The 18,204-nt window shown below is 39.9% G+C and overlaps 1 non-coding gene across 1 annotated transcript; it reads left to right on the top strand.

The window, feature by feature from the left end:
• Nucleotides 1-16,296: 16,296 nt before the first annotated feature.
• Nucleotides 16,297-16,369, top strand: TRNAR-CCU. The gene has a single exon. It is a non-coding gene; the product is annotated as a tRNA-Arg (tRNA).
• The last annotated feature ends 1,835 nt before the right edge of the window (nucleotides 16,370-18,204 follow it).

The raw sequence follows: 18,204 nt of genomic DNA on the forward strand, positions 1-18,204 counted from the left end.
TAGTAACACAATAATAGTGGGAGACTTTAATACCCCACTCACAACTATGGATAGATCAACTAAACAGAAAATTAACAAGAAAGCACAAACCTTAAAGGACACAATGGACCAGCTAGACCTAATTGATATCTATAGGACATTTCACTCCAAAACAATCAAATTCACCTTTTTCTCAAGTGCACATGGAACCTTCTCCAGAATAGATCACATCCTGGGCAATAAATCTAGCCTTGGGAAATTCAAAAAAACTGAAATCATTCCAGTCATCTTTTCTGACCACAGTGTAGTAAGATTAGATCTCAATTACAGGAAAAAAATTATTAAAAATTCAAACATATGGAGGCTAAATAACATGCTTCTGAATAACCAACAAATCATAGAAGAAATCAAAAAAGAAATCAAAATATGTATAGAAATGAATGAAAATGAAAACACAACAACCCAAAACCTATGGGACACTGTAAAAGCAGTGCTAAGGGGAAGGTTCATAGCATTACAGGCTTACCTCAAGAAACAAGAAAAAAATCAAATAAATAACCTAACTCTACACCTAAAGCAACTAGAGAAGGAAGAAATGAAGAACCCCAGGGTTAGTAGAAGGAAAGAAATCTTAAAAATTAGGGCAGAAATAAATGCAAAAGAAACTAAAGAGACCATAGCAAAAATCAACAAAGCTAAAAGTTGGTTTTTTGAAAAAATAAACAAAATTGACAAACCGTTAGCAAGACTCATTAAGAAATAAAGGGAGAAGAACCAAATTAACAAAATCAGAAGTGAAAATGGAGAGATCACAACAGACAACACTGAAATACAAAGGATCATAAGAGATTACTACCAGCAGCCCTATGCCACTAAAATGGATAACTTGGAAGAAATGGACAAATTCTTAGAAAAGTATAACTTTCCAAAACTGAACCAGAAAGAAATAGAAGATCTTAACAGACCCATCACAAGCAAGGACATCAAAACTGTAATCAGAAATCTTCCAGCAAACAAAAGCCCAGGACCAGATGGCTTCACAGCTGAATTCTACCAAAAATTTAGAGAAGAGCTAACACCTATCTTACTCAAACTCTTCCAGAAAATTGCAGAAGAAGGTAAACTTCCAAACTCATTCTATGAGGCCACCATCACCCTAATTCCAAAACCTGACAAAGATGCCACAAAAAAAGAAAACTACAGGCCAATATCACTGATGAACATAGATGCAAAAATCCTTAACAAAATTCTAGCAAACAGAATCCAACAACATATTAAAAAGATCATACATCATGACCAAGTGGGCTTTATCCCAGGAATGCAAGGATTCTTTAATATCTGCAAATCAATCAATGTAATACACCACATTAACAAATTGAAAGATAAAAACTATATGATTATCTCAATAGATGCAGAGAAAGCCTTTGACGAAATGCAACACCCATTTATGATTAAAACTCTCCAGAAAGCAGGAACAGAAGGAACATACCTCAACATGATAAAAGCTATATATGACAAACCCACAGCAAGCATTAACCTCAATGGTGAAAAATTGAAAGCATTTCCCCTGAAATCAGGAACAAGACAAGGGTTTCCACTCTCACCACTACTATTCAACATAGTTTTGGAAGTTTTGGCCACAGCAATCAGAGCAGAAAAAGAAGTAAAAGGAATCCAGATAGGAAAAGAAGAAGTAAAACTCTCACTGTTTGCAGATGACATGATCCTCTACATAGAAAACCCTAAAGACTCTACCAGAAAATTACTAGAGCTAATCAATGAATATAGTAAAGTTGCAGGATATAAAATTAACACACAGAAATCCCTTGCATTCCTATATACTAACAATGAGAAAACAGAAAGAGAAATTAAGGAAACAATACCATTCACCATTGCAACATAAAGAATAAAATACTTAGGAGTATATCTACCTAAAGAAATGAAAGACCTATACATAGAAAACTATAAAACACTGATGAAAAAAATCAAAGAGGACACAAACAGATGGAGAAATATACCATGTTCATAGATTGGAAGAATCAATATTGTCAAAATGACTATACTACCCAAAGCAATCTATAGATTCAATGCAATCCCTATCAAGCTACCAACGATATTTTTCACAGAACTAGAACAAATAATTTCACAATTTGTATGGAAATACAAAAAACCTCGAATAGCCAAAGTAATCTTGAGAAACAAGAAGGGAACTGGAGGAATCAACCTGCCTGACTTCAGGCTCTACTACAAAGCCACAGTCATCAAGACAGTATGGTACTGGCACAAAGACAGGAATATAGATCAATGGAACAGAATAGAAAGCCCAGAGATAAATCCATGAACCTATGGACACCTTATCTTCGACAAAGGAGGCAAGAATATACAATGGAAAAAAGACAACCTCTTTAACAAGTGGTGCTGGGAAAACTGGTCAACCACTCGGAAAAGAATGAAACTAGAAAACTTTCTAACACCATACACAAAAATAAACTCAAAATGGATTAAAGATCTAAATGTAAGACCAGAGACTATAAAACTCCTAGAGGAGAACATAGGCAAAACCCTCTCTGACATAAATCACAGCAGGATCCTCTATCACCCACCACCCAGAATATTGGAAATAAAAGCAAAAATAAACAAATGGGACCTAATGAAACTTAAAAGCTTTTGCACTACAAAGGAAACTATAAGCAAGGTGAAAAGACAGCCCTCATATTGGGAGAAAATAATAGCAGACAAAGCAACAGACAAAGGATTAATCTCAAAAATATACAAGCAACTCCTGCAGTTCAATTCCAGAAAAATAAATGACCCAATCAAAAAATGGGCCAAAGAACTAAACAGACATTTCTCCAAAGAAGACATACAGATGGCTAACAAACACATGAAAAGATGCTCAACATCACTCATTATCAGAGAAATGCAAATCAAAACCACAATGAGGTACCATTACATGCCTGTCAGGATGGCTGCTATCCAAAAGTCTACAAGCAATAAATGCTGGAGAGGGTGTGGAGAAAAGGGCACCCTCTTACACTGTTGGTGGGAATGCAAACTAGTACAGCCGCTATGGAGAACAGTGTGGAGATTTCTTAAAAAACTGGAAATAGAACTGCCATATGACCCAGCAATCCCACTTCTGGGCATACACACCGAAGAAACCAGATCTGAAAGAGACACGTGCACCCCAATGTTCATCGCAGCACTGTTTATAATAGCCAGGACATGGAAGCAACCTAGATGCCCATCAGCAGATGAATGGATAAGGAAGCTGTGGTACATATACACCATGGAATATTACTCAGCCATTAAAAAGAATTCATTTGAATCAGTTCTAATGAGATGGATGAAACTGGAGCCCATTATACAGACTGAAGTAAGCCAGAAAGATAAAGATCAATACAGTATACTAATGCATATACATGAATTTAGAAAGATGATAACGATAACCCTATATGCAAAACAGAAAAAGAGATACAGATGTACAGAACAGATTTTTGGACTCTGTGGCAGAAGGCAAGGGTGGGATGTTTCGAGAGAACAACATCGAAACATGTATATTATCTATAGTGAAACAGATCACCAGCCCAGGTTGGATGCATGAGACAAGTGCTCAGGGCTGGTGCACTGGGAAGACCTAGAGGGATTGTGTGGAGAGGGAGGTGGGGGGCGGGGGTCAGGATGGGGAATACATGTAAATCCATGGCTGATTCATGTCAATGTATGGCAAAAACCACTACAACATTGTAAAGTAATTAGCCTCCAACTAATAAAACTAAATGGAAAAAAGAAAAAGAATCATACTTAAAGCCAACTTTTAAAGCTTTTTTTTTTTTAAAGAGCATTTAGGAGCCTTCCGTGGTAGCTTAGATGATGAAGAATCCATCTGCAAAGCGAGAGACCTGGATCAATTCCTGGGTCAGAAAGATCCCCTGGAGAAGGAAATGGCTACCCAATCCAGTATTCTTGCCTGGAGAATCCCATGGACAATGAAGCCTGGCAGGTTACAATCCATGGGGTTGCAAAGAGTCAGACATGACTGGAAAACTAACACATACTCAACAGCATTTGGGGACTCCTTGTAAGAAAGCTCCCTCTCCATAGTTCTTAAAAGTGGCACCCGTGGTCCTGCCCCCTCACATCACCTTGATGGTTTGTAAAGCCTGTTCCTTGTTCCACCTCAACAAACAGGTAAGTGGGTGAAGCTTGAAATTTAAAGCTGATAGGCTGTAACATTATATTTAGCCATTGGGGTCAAAGCTGGTGTTTTAAGGAAAGCTAAAATCAAATAATCTTTTAAAAAATAATAAAAATCACAAACAGTGTCTACACACAAGATATGAATTAAGCCCTTGATCCAGGAACTATCACTGATGAGTCTCCCAGGTATTCAGATGCGCTTTCAAGAAAGGTAAATGATTCTCAGAGAAGTAAGCTGACTCAGAAGAGGTCATTTGAATGCTCCTACAAGGTAGGTCAGTGGAGACTGGTACATAGCTGACATTCAGTGAATAAATAAATAATAGCAAATATATACTGTTCAAGCATTTTACACTTTTACATTTTACACTCATAAGCAATATATACTGGGTAATGCATTTAGTATATTAATATAATATATTAAAAATATATTAGAAGATAATACATTAATTTACTATATTAATATACTGTGTAACGTAAGGTAATGTGTGTGCTCAGTCGTGTCCAATTCTTTCCAACCCCATGAAGCCCACCAGCTTTCTCTGTCCTTGGGTTTCTCCAGGAAAGAATACTGGAGTGGTTCTTTACCACTGCACTATCTACTGTGTAAGTGCTCTATAATAATTCTATAAAGTTACTACTGACTTTATCTCTACTTCAAAGATAAGGAGTATGAGGAACAGGGAGGCTTAAAATTTTTTCTAAGGTCACACAGAAGCAAGTGTTGGAACTCGGATTCAAACCAGTACTATCTGACTCCTGAGTCCAGGTGCTGAGCAATTATACCACAAGTGAATTTAGGACACAGTTCAGAGGAACAGTGAGCTAGCCATGAGAGTGCCTGCTCAGCTTCAGTTAACAAGGAGCTCAGTAGCCACAGGTTTCGGCTATTTCAGGATCCATGATTTCCCTGGACAGTCCTCCACCAGTGATCACAAGGTGAGGGCTCCAGGACCTGGCTGCTTCTGCCCAAAGCAGCCCCCGTAACAGGCAGGTTCTGCTCTGGAGCTCCCTGCTGGGTTGGCTGAAACCATCAGATCTGCACAGTGGCCCAAGGCTCTCTCTGTTCAGTCTGCTTCCTCATCCCAGTTCTTTCGCAGATATTACTCCCAATAAACTTCTTTGTCAAAAAAATTTATTTAATTGGAGGATCCATTGCCATACTTCAACATGAATTGGCCATTAGGCATACATGTTGAACCCCCTCCCTGCTGAACTCCCGTCTCACTTCCCTTCCGGCCCCACTCCTCCAGGTTGTCACAAACACCAGCTTTGGGTTCCCTGTGTCATACATCAAACTCCCACTGTCTAACTTATGTATGGTAATGTACATGTTTCAATGCTGTTCTCTCAAATCATCCCACCCTCTCCTTCTCCCACTGTGTCCAAAAGTCTGTTCTTTATGCCTGTGTCTCCTTTGCTGCCCTGCATGTAGGATCATTGGCACTATCTTTCTAGATTCCATGTATATGTGTTAATATACAGTATTTGTCTTTCTCTTTCTGACTTACTTTTCTTTGTATAATAGGCTCTAGGTTCATTCACCTCATTAGAACTGACTCAAATGCATTCCTTTTTATAGCTGAGTAATATTCCACTGAGTAATATTCCACTGTGTATATGCACCACAATTTCCTTATCCATTCATCTACTGATGGACATCTAGGTTGCCTCCATGTCCTAGCTATTGTTAAATAGTGCTGCAATGAACATTGGGATACACGTGTCTTTTTCAACTATGGTTTCCTCAGGGTATACGCCTAGTAGTTTGATTTCTGAGTCATATGGTAGTTTTATTCCTAGTTTTTAAAGGAATCTCCATACTATTCTCCATATGGTTGTATCAGTTTGCATTCCAATAGTACTTTTCACAGAACTAGGACAAATCATTTCAAAATTTGTATGCAAACACTAAAAAAACCAAATAGCCAAAGCAATCTTGAAAAAGAAGAATGAAACTAGAGGGATCAACCTTCCTGATTTCAGATTATACTACAAAGCTACAGTCATCAAGACAATATGGTGCTGGCACAAAGACAGAAATATAGACCAAGGGAACAAGATAGAAAGCTGGGAGATAAATCCACACACCTATGGACACCTTATTTTTTACAAAGGAGGCAAAAATATACAATGGAGAAAAGGCAGTCTCTTAAACTAGTGGTGCTGGGAACATTGGTCAACTACATGTAAAAGAATGAAATTAGAACACTTTGTAACACCATACACAAAAATAAATTCAAAATGGATTAAAAACCTAAATGTAAGACCAGAAGCTATAAAACTCTTAGAGAAAAACACACTCAGAACACTTTCTGACATAAATCACAACAAGATCCTGTATGATCCACCTCCCAGCATGATGTAAATAAAAACAAAAGTAAACAAATGGGACCTAATTAAACTTGAAAGTTTTTGCACAATGAAGGAAACGATAAAGAAGGTGAAAAGATAACCCTCAGGATGGGAGAAAATAATAGCAAATGGAACAACTGACAAAGAATTAATCTCCAAACTATACAAGCAGTTCATGCAGCTCAATACCAGAAAAACAAACAACCCAGTCAAATAGTAGGCAGAAGACCTAAGAAACATTTCTCCAGAGAAGACATACAGATGGCTAATAAACAGATGAAAACATGCTCAACAGCACTCATTATTAGAGAAATACAAATCAAAACTACAATGAGGTATCAGCCTATAATGACCATCATCAAAAAGTCCACAAACAATAAATGCTGGAGAGGCTGTAGAGAAAAGGGAACCCTCTTACACTGTTGGTGGGAATGCAAACCAAAAAACTTCTTGAACTACTATCACCATCTCAGCATCTACCTTGCGGAGGAAATAACTGGTTTTCCCTGTAAAATATCCAGCCAAGAACGGTGAAGGAAGAAGTATGAAAGATCAGCGGGCTTCCCTGGTGGCTCAGCTGGTAAAGAATCTGCCTGCAATGCAGGAGACCCCAATTTGATTGCTGGGTCGGGAAGTTCCCCAGAGAAGGGATAAGCTACCCACACCAATATTCCTGGGCTTCCCTTGTGGCTCAGATGGTAAAGAATTTGCCTGCAATGTGGAAGACCTGGGTTCGATCCCTGGGTTGGTAAGATCCCCTGGAGGAGGGCATGGCAACCCACTTCAGTATTCTTGCCTGGAGAATCCCCATGGACGGAGGAGCCTGGTGGGCTACAGCCTATGAGGTAGCAAAGAGTTGGACATGACTGAGCCACTAGGCATAGCACAGCACATGAAAGTTCAGTAACAAAAGTCTGCCCTGGAGATGCTGAGCACAAAACGTTGTCCAGCTCACAGAGTGCAGAGGCGGAGCAGGGCTGTGACTTCTCACTGCAGCGCTAAAGCAGTGGCCTCACGTCCCTTTGCCACCCAGATGACAAAGCTTTCACCTTTGCTGGAGTACTGGTTTTAACGGTATGCTAGTACAATTGCTTTCCTTTTGTCATTTCAACGCCAATAAGAGGAGGAAACCTGACAATTGCAGAATACAGACAATTTGGCAGATAGGAACCCTTCCTACTCCCCCAGCGTTACAACACTGGTGTCCCTTTACAACTCCACAACTGAGCTGACTTCTCCCCATTAAAAGGCAGGCATTCTGCCTTTTCAAAAAGTCCTTAATCTTTTATGTTCAGTCTAAATTAGATGTGAAAAGAAAAAAGTGAAAGTGTTAGTCGCTCAGTCCTGTCTGACTCTTTGTGACCACATGGACTGTGGCCTGCCTGGCTCCACTGTCCATAGAATTCTCCAGGCAAGAATAGTGGAGTGGATAGCCATTCCCTTCTCCAGGGAATCATCCTGACCCAGGGATCAAACCCAGGTCTCCTGCATTACAGGCAGATTCTTTACCATCTGAACCACCAGGGAAGTCCAAATTAGATGTAATTGTAGTAAAAATTACAAAATAATGCTGTGGGCTTCAATGGTATGTGAACCAAGAACTTGCAGATGTTCAAGGTGGATTAAGGCAGAGGCACCAGAGATCAAATTGCCAACATCTGTAGGATCATTGAAAAAGCAAGAAAGTTCCAGAAAAACATCTACTTCTGCTTCATTGACTATGCAAAAGACTTTGAGTGTGTGGATCATAACAAACTGTGGAAAAGTCTTAAAGAAATGGGGATACCAGACCACCTTACCTGCCACCTGAGAAATCTGTATGCAAGTCAAGAAGTAATGGCTAGAACCGGACATGGAACAACGGACTGGTTCCAAATTGGGAAAGTAGTAGGTCAAGGTTGTATATCATCACCCTGCTTATTTAACTTCTATGCAGAGTACATCATGTAATATGAAGGGCTGGATGAAGCACAAACTAGACTCAAGATTGCAGGGAGAAATATGGATAATCTCAGATAAGCAAATTATACCGCCCTATGGCAGAAAGCAGAGGAACTAAAGAACCTCTTGATGAAAGTGAAAGAGAAGAGTGAAAAGCTAGCTTAAAACTCAATATTCAAAACACGAAGATCATGGCATCTGGTCCCATAATTTCATGGCAAGTAGATGGGGAAACAATGGAAACAGTGAGAGACTTTATTTTCTTGGGCTTCAAAATCACGGCAGATGGTGACTGTGGCCATGAAATTAAAAGACGCTTTCTCCTTGGAAGAAAAGTTATGGCCAACCTAGACAGCATATTAAAAAGCAGAGATATTACTTTGCTGACAAAGGTCCATCTAGTCAAAGTTATGGTCTTCCCAGTAGCCATGTATGAATGTGAGATTGGACCATAAAGATAGCTGAGTCGCCAAAGATGTTTTTAAACTGTGGTGTTGGAGCAGACTCTTGAGATTCCCTTGGACTGCAAGGAGATCCAACCAGTCCATCCTAAAGGAGATCAGTCCTAAATATTCATTGGAAGGACTGATGCTGAAGCTGAAGCTCCAATACTTTGGCCACCTGATGCAAAGAAGTGACTTATTGGAAAAGACCCTGATTTTTGAGCAAGCTCCGGGAGTTGGTAATGGACATCGAAGCCTGGTGTGCTGCAGTCCATGGTGTCACAAAGAATCAGACACAACTGAGCAACTGAACTGAACTGAACTAAATGTGGTGCGAATGAGAGGAAGATGGAAATATCTTCAGATTTCTCTACCATGGATTCAGCCTTCTGGAAATAAAGCTAGCATATTATGACGGAAATTTAAGGGCAAGGGATTACTTACAATTTTTTAAATTGCATGACTAAGGATTAAAGAAACCTTTAGGGAAAGATGTTGTAGAAGTATTTATACAGTAGATAGGCACATCACTATGTACAATGGTAATATTCATTAGTGTCCTTTAATTGTAAGCAATAGATAGTGACTCTGCTAGCTTAAACCAAAGACATGTACTAGGAAGTTTATAGAAAGAATGGAAAGCTAGAAAGCAGGAATTACAATGAAACCACATATGAAGAACAGTATGATCAAGGGACTTGGCTATGTGAGATGGAAATCCAACTATTCATACTTTGAGAATCATTGTCCTCCTGTTTAAAATTCAATTTAAATTCAAAATTCCATGGAGAGGACCACAGACTGGCCTAGCTTTTGTCAGTATCCAGTCCTTGGGAAGAAGTAAAGAGGCCTCCTGATTACAATTTCAACAGGCAATATCCATTGCTTTTTGTTTAGTGGCTGAGTCATGTCTGACTCTTTGCAACCCCATAGACTACAGGATGCCAGACTGTCCTTCACTGTCTCCCAGAGTTTGCTCAGATTTATGTCCACTGAGTTGGTGATGCTATCTAACCATCTCATTTTCTGTCACCCTTTCTCCTTTTGCCTTCAATCTTTCCCAAGAGATAATTCATAAAAAGGAAATCAGGTGGGGAAGAAAGAAAGGGAGGGAGGAAAGAAGGAAGAGGAAGAGAAAGAGGGAGGGAGAAAGGGAGGGAGGGAGAGAATGTTGAATAGCCAAATACCTTTAACCATTTAATAGATTATGTCAAAATTCCCAATTAGTACTGGTGAACAAATTCAGTAATATGAAGATGATTTCTATCTGCCCCTCTTAAAGCTAATCAGCCTTCAGTGGAAGACATAAAACATGAATAAGGATCAGTTCTCTGAGAGAGATAAAGATAAATCAGCGTATGTTTTACGGGGGGATAGGATGGAAAGCTGAGCGCCGAAAATTCGATGCTTTTGAACTGTGGTGTTGGAGAAGACTCTTGAGAGTCCCTTGGACTGCAAAGAGATCCAACCAGTCCATCCTAAAGGAGATCAGTCCTGGGAGTTCATTGGAAGGACTGATGCTGAAGCTGAAACTCCAATACTTTGGCCACCTCATGCGAAGAGTTGACTCATTGGAAAAGACCCTGATGTTGGGATGGATTGGGGGCAGGAGGAGAAGGGGATGACAGAGGATGAGATGGCTGGATGGCATCACCAACTTGATGGACATGAGTTTGAGTAAACTCGGGGAGTTGGTGATGGACAGGGAGGCCTGGCGTGCTGCGATTCATGGGGCCACAAAGAGTCGGACACGACTGAGTGACTGAACTGAGGATGGTGAAAGAGCTATCTTGATAGAACCAGGTAACAAAACTCATATGAAGAAATGTTGAAGGAACTAGGAATATTAGTCAAGAGGAAAAGGTCTCAGGAAGGGTAGGTTAGCTGCCATCACATATTTGTCATGTGTTGATGATCTTAGAGTCACTATCTTCCCAAGGATAGATTTAGAACAATGTTGTTGTTCAGTCGCTCAGTCGTGTCCAACTCCTTGCGAACCCATGCACTGCAGCATGCCAGACTTCCCCATCCTTTACCATTTCCTGGAGTCTTCTCAAACTCCACTGAGTTTGAGCAAATGTCCGTTGAGTCGCTGATATCATCCAACTATCTCATCCTCTGTTGTCCCCTTCTCCTCCTGCCCTCAATCTTTCCCAACATCAGGGTCTTTTCCAATGAGTCGATTCTTTGCATAAGATAGTCAAAGTATTAGAGCTTCAGCTTCAGCATCAGTTCTTCCAATGAATATTCAGGGTTGATTTCCTTTAGGATGGACTGGTTGGATCTCCTTGCAGTCCAAGGGACTCTCGAGAGTCTTCTCCAGCACCATAGTTCAAAGGTATCTTCAGCGCTCAGCCATTTTTATCGCCCAGCTCTCACATTCATACATGACTACTGGAGAAACCATAACTTTGACTATATGGACCTTTGTAGCAAAACAATGTATCTGCTTTTTAATACTCTATCTAGGTTTGTCATAGCTTTTCTTCCAAGGAGCAAGCGTCTTTTAATTTCATGGCTGCAGACACCATCCACGGTGATTATGAAGTCCAAGGAAATAAAGTTTGTCACTGTTTGCATTGTTTTCCCCATCTATTTGCCATGAAGTGATGGAACCAAAATGTTGAGTTTTAAGTCAACTTTTTCACTCTCCCCTTTCATCTTCATCAAGAGACTCTTTAGTTTCTCTTTGCTTTCTGCCATACAGGTGGTGTCATCTGCATATCTGAGGTTATTGATATTTCTCCCAGCAGTCTTGTTTCCAGCTTGTGCTTCATTCAGCCTGGCATTTTGCCTGATGTACTCTGTATATAAGTAAAAGTGAAAATAAGATGTACTCTGCATACAAGTAAAAGTAAAAATAAGCAAGGTGAAAATATACAGCCTTGAAATACTCCTTCCCCAATTTTGAACCAGTGCATCGTTCCATGTCTAGTTCTAACTGTTGCTTTTTGACCTGCATACAGATTTCTGAGGAGGCAGATAAAGTCATCTGGTATTTCCTCAAGAATTTTACAGTTTGTTATGATCCGCAGAGTCAAAGGATTTAGCATAGTCAATGAAGCAGAAGTAGATGTTTTTCTGGAATTTTCTTGCTTTCTCTATGATCCAACAGATGTTGGCAATTTGATCTCTGGTTCCTCTGCCTTTTCCAAATCCAGCTTGAACATCTGGAAGTTCTCAGTTCACATACTGTTGAAACCTGACTTGAAAGATTTTGAGCATTACCTTGCTAGCATGTGAAATGAGTGCAAATGTGTGGTAGCTTGAGCATTCTTTGGCATTGCCCTTCTTTGGGATTGAAATGTAAACTGGCCTTTTCCAGTCCTGTGACCACTGCTGAGTTTTCCAAATTTGCTGGCGTATTGAGTGCAGCACTTTTGCAGCTTCATGTTTTAAGATTTGAAACAGCTCATCTGGAATTCCATCACCTACACTAGTTTTGCTTGAAGTGATGCTTCCTAAGACCCACTTGACTTCGCACTCCAGGATGTCTGGCTCTAGGTGAGCGATCATACCATCGTGGTTATCCGGGTCACTAAGATCTTTTTTGTGTAGTTCTTTTGTGTATTCTTGCCACCTCTTCTCAGTATCTCTGCTTCAGTTAGGTCCATACCATTTTTGTCCTTTGCTGTGCTTATTTTTCCATGAAATGTTCCCTTGGTATTTCTAACTTTCTTGAAGAGATCTCTAGTCTTTCCCATTCTATTGTTTTCATCTATTTCTTTGCATTGTTCACTTAAAAAGGCTTTCTTATCTCTCCTTTAAACCAATAGGGTTTAGAATCAAGGGATAGATTCAGAATAAGTGAAAGTAAGTTGGGTCTGCTTTCATTGGGAGTGAAATGCTGAAGCAATTCCTGTTATAAAGAAATGAAACAATAAGGAAAAAGTTGGAGCTGGGATTAGAAAATTACATTAAAGAGAATTGAGCTTGATATAATATTAACAAAAATGGCTATTTTTGGGCATACACTGTATATGAGGCACTATGTTATACCCCTTAAATATCACTGCATCTCAAACCTTTGAACCCCGGTACCTTTTATGACAGAAAAAAAATGAATGCTTACCTCCAGACCACAGGGGGCAAAACAAAAGGATTCATAATAGTTAGGGGTTCTCAGCTTTTCCTTAAATTCATGGGACTCATGTTGTATGTTAAAAATAAGACACAGTGTTTAAAAAATATTTTTCTGAATACCAACAATTTAATTTGAAACACTGTCCTCTATTTTATGGCTTGTTTGGGGGCCTCTTGGTAAATCAATGCCTAACTCTGTGGGTATGCATGCTCCAGTTTCTGAAGAATAAATATTTTAAAGTAAGGTGTTTTAAAAAATATTTAGAACTGTCTGAGAACGCAATGGACTATCTAAGGAAACTTGTACCTAAGTAATCTAACCTCTAAGCTACCAAGTCAAAATCCATCAGTCATGTCACTCTTTGCAACCCCATGGACTATACAGTCCATGGAATTCTCCAGGTCAGAATACTGGAGTGGGTAGCCTTTTCCCTCTCCAGGGGATCTTCCCAACCCAGGGATCAAACCTAGGTCTCCTGCACTGCAGGTGGATTCTTTATGAGCTGAGCCACCAAGCTACCTAGGATGAATTCTAAACCAACTTTACAAACAAAAGTAGAGTCCTTCAGTTCACTTCTTCAGTTCATCCATCAGAGACGTCTAATCAAATTCTTCTGAATTATCCTAACACCTGAAGCTCCAAGCCCAGTGACTAGTATAGGGAAAAGCAGTCAAAAGTCAAAGATCCACAGATGTTTTCAAGAGGTTAAGTTATAGACAACCCAACATGTAGGGGGGAAAAATCACTATTTTGCTACAGAATAAAATCTTCTATAAGTCCCATCTCTCCCATTCTTATGGTGAACAATATGTTCAATATATTTTTGTCAGTGAACCAGCAAAAATATTACACTTATTAAATTATTCAGAGAGTTTTCTAACTGGAAGATATCTTCAGATTAATTTTGTCTAAGCTTCCTACCATTAGAAAGCTGAATTTCTATGAACTGAAGTGGCTTGCCCACACAGCTTTAGAAGCAGAACTGGGTCTTTTTATTCTCAAATGAATATTCTTTTTAGAATGACAAGGTGTGCTCTAAAAACTTTAGAATGGAACACTCAGGCACAGCCAGTTACCTAGCCGATGGCAACCTGGGCAAGTTGCTTATCTTTTCTGAGCCCCAGTTTCCTCTCTGTAAAGTGGGAATATAACCCACCTCAGAGGCTCTTCCAAGGATTTAAAGAGGGAATGTTCTCAAAGCAACGAGCACAGTTGTCAGCATATGGACATTGCCTCCCAAAATACTTTTGTCCTCCAGTTTCTAGCCTTTCTTATTTTGTTGTTTCCCAAGTCTTCCTGTAGGTTGTACCCCCATAGATTTAATAAGAAGAATGGAGTTTCTTCTTCTTTTTTCAATTCACATGGCTGAGAGACAAACTCAGAGAGACAGAGATGGGGCCAGTGCAGCAAAATATTACAGTGAGGGCGTAGGTGAGAGGGAGTCTCTGAGTTCCTTGTACTTGACTTGCAAGTTTTATGTCTAAGTTTGAAATCATCTCAAAATAAACTTTTTAATGGAAAGTTAAAACCTCTACCATTCCAAAGCTCATTTGCACAACAACCTAAATAAGGTTAACTTCACGTGAGTCTCAAACTCCACTAAGTTAGGTGCACCTTCCCAGCCCCTCTCCAGAGAAAGTTGCCTGTGATTCCCCTTTTACTTGTTGAACACACAACACAAGAGGAACTGTGTCAGGCCTGGGGCACAGTCTGAAACTCAAAACTACCTAGGTTGAATGATAAATGTATAATCACCCTATGTTAACCACTGATTAACACAAGGTCATGTGCTAAACTGAAAAGTCCCAGCAGAGGGGAAAGTAATCGAGAGTTGTTGTGTCCAAAATAGCAAAAATAGTTTCTAGCTGAGAAGAAACCCAAGTTTGTTTCCCTTTCACAGTGATGCTATAGGTTCTTCTTTTTTTTTTTTTTAATGATTTGGAAGACATCTCTACCACTACCTGAACAGATATACATTCTTCTTCATCTGATAAAACATCAAGATCCTGGTCAACTATAGGTCTGATAATCAGAGATGGTCTGTGCATGCATTGTTTTATAACTTTATGAAAAGCTTTCCAGTATTTTGACATTTAAATAATTCGTGGACAGTTTCTACAAGGGAAAGTGGGAACAATAATGACATTATGCTAACAAGGATCTTTTCAGATCACCATTAACATATAAAGTAGAAATGCCAGGATAAATCCAAAGCAATTTCTCCTCCCCCTTCAAACTTCAGCATATAATTCATTCATCCACTCACTTATTTAATAAGTATTTTTTGTGTTCCTCAACTATCAGTCATTATGCTAGAAGCTAGGGGTGCTGAGGTGAATAAACTAGGTGAGCTCTTCCTCTCACTGAATTTAAACCTGGTGGAAAGACAAGCATCATCAAATGATTACAATAAATGCAGTAACTCCTCTGGCAGGGTAGTGTGTGAAAACACAGAGGTGCACTCAGCTCAGCCTAAAGGGGATGAGGGCTTCCCAGGGGAAGTTATACCTAAGCTGAGACCTAACACTCAGACCAGAATTAACAAAGCCAGTCGACTGGGATGTTTTCCAGGCAGAAGAAACAACAACACATGAAATTATTTGCAAGTTAGAAATTCCAAATACTGGCAGTGTAGAGTGCAGGAAGGTTGGGATGAGGAAGAATAAATGAAGCTACAAGGCACACTCAAATGCCAGAGTCCATGCAAGCAGAACAACTCAAGCTCACCATCCTCCAAGGGCTCCGGTGAAGGGGAGAAAGCCTTTTGCAGCATGGTTCACAGGACTGCTTTCCTTGGCTTTTTTTCTGACTCACAATATTTCTTCTCAGGATAAGACTGCCTGGATAAAACTGGCTTTGGGCAAAGCTCTTTTGCAGGCCCAGTTTTGCTTTGGGGCCTGCTTTGTCCCCTATTCAAGCCATTTCTTTGATTCTGATATAATGCCAGAAATTAATAACATTCATGAAATACTTCACATATGCCTGGCACCCTCACAAGTGCCTTACAGATATTGTTTAACCCATTCTGAAATATAACCCTAAGATGTACTATTATTATTATCCCTATTCTACAAATAAGGAAAGTTGGACTTCTATACATTAGTTGGCTAACTTTCAAGGTCACAGGACAAATAAACACAGAGTTGGCTTTAGAACCTAGTTCTATCTGAGTCCAAAGCTAATCATCCTGGTAGCATTCCTCCTCAAGGTGCCTGGTTGTATCCCATTTCTTGTAGAGCCTTTCTTTCAACTATCACTCAGCCAGTGCATCAAAAGAGGGCACTATGAGGGACTTCCCTGGTGGTCCAGTGGCCAGGACTCTGCACTCCTAATGCAGGTGGCCCAGTTTTGATCCCTGGTCAGGGAACTAGATCCCACATGCCACAACTAAAGATCCCGCATACCACAAGGACCTGTGCAGCCAAAATAAATAAATATTTTAAAAAAGAAAAAAGAGGATGTTATGGGCCTAGCACATAGGAGATATTCAAAGTGCTAATGGCTAACTGAAGTATTAGCTGATAAAATTAGGTACACAAACTGTGATTTTTATATAGAGAACTCTTTGACTACAAATGCCTTCAAGGCCTAATGAAACTGTTCCTATAGAAAGATCACTGGCATTGATATATGAAGTGGTAACCATAGTACCCCCCTGAAATCACACCATGGAAACAATTAACTACCTTCCTGCTTATTGCTACCCTACTTCCTCTTGGATGATGCTTCTGAGGTCTTAACAGAAACCCACAGCACCACCACCACTTTCTTCCCTTATGTCTCATGAATCAGGGTGCTTTACAGAGAGGCAAAATTAGAATCTTTGCCAAACTGCAGCTAAAGTAGCAATTAAAGAGGTAGGAATTTCCAAACCCAGTCAGAAGGGAAATTTAGAATACTCCCATGACTTAAGTGTTCAGCCCACTCTGTAATCTGTGGAGTTTGTCTATTTTTGTTTTTAAACAAACATAACTAGAGATGTGATCTTGGGGGTGTAGGGAGGAAATACTTCACTTGTTGGGGCCTAATTTTCTTCTTCCATTAGAGAAAAAAATAGGCTCAACAAAAATTGTCTGTAAAGATCACTCCAGGTCAATAACTCTAAGAAACATGCCACATTTAAGACTTTTCTTAAAGATCTGAGCATTTGTATCTATATATAGTTTCAGATTGAAAGGAACCTGGAGGATCTTCTAATTTAACCCTGCTGGACAGTCTTACTTGTATTTAACCCCGCTGGACAGTCTTTCTTGTGCTTTTCTTGCCCCTGGTATTAAAAAAAATACATAAATGTTCACTGCTACTGAGCCAACTTAATCTTGATTTATAAATCCTCTCTGAATTTATCTCCAGCACATGGCCTTTGGCAAAACCAAGAAGTTCCCTACTTCTGGTACCTATAACTATTATTAGCCTGCCTTTCTACTGCACCAAAATCCACTCCACATAATTGCATGCACCAGAGAAAACACTTTAAATCACAGGAGAGGTGTTAGGCAAAAGACAAGACAACATGGATTTAACAAGCCATAGAGTGACAGGGCCACTTACAAGTCTTCTTTGAGCTTCCTTTCTACCAGATACGTAGAAATATTCCACGTGAGGAGAGAAGACAAAAATACCGACCTAGTGAACAAAAGGAAATAGAGTGCCAGGGAAGCTGGCCTCCCTGTGAAAAGGGAGAATGTTCATGCTTCTTTATAAATAAAGGACAACAGGGGCCAAGGTCCAAACCATAAATGACCCAAGGGTTCTTTCAGTAATGAAAGAGAGAATGTGAAAAACTCCAATGAATCTCTGCCTTGACTTAAGCTACAAGGCAGCCATGACAGTGAAAAATGTGTCCCAGGAGGAAAGGTCGTGCCTGTTAAGACAAGTGTAAAGTCATTCCAAACACAGCGCCCCTGTGCTCTGATGAAAGGCTTTGCTGGTCATTCACCGCCTGCTGCCCTGGGAGAAGGCGCAGAAGCCACGTCTGAAAAGATGGGCTGTAAGGAAAGCCCAGCATAGCGTGGCCACCTGCCAAGGGTCGAGGGGAGGACTTCGGGGCTTTCTCTTATTGGCCTCTTTTTGCCCTGTGAGACCATAAAATAGTTCTCATCGCACATAAGTAACACAGGTTTGTGGAAGGAAGAGAGAGCCGCTGCTTCTTCAGCTGGTTGTAAAATCAAGCAAGTCTCTAAACCTCTGTAGTTTAATGTG

The sequence above is a fragment of the Cervus elaphus genome, chromosome 1 (genome assembly GCF_910594005.1).
Source record: "Cervus elaphus chromosome 1, mCerEla1.1, whole genome shotgun sequence".
NCBI lineage: Eukaryota > Metazoa > Chordata > Mammalia > Artiodactyla > Cervidae > Cervus > Cervus elaphus.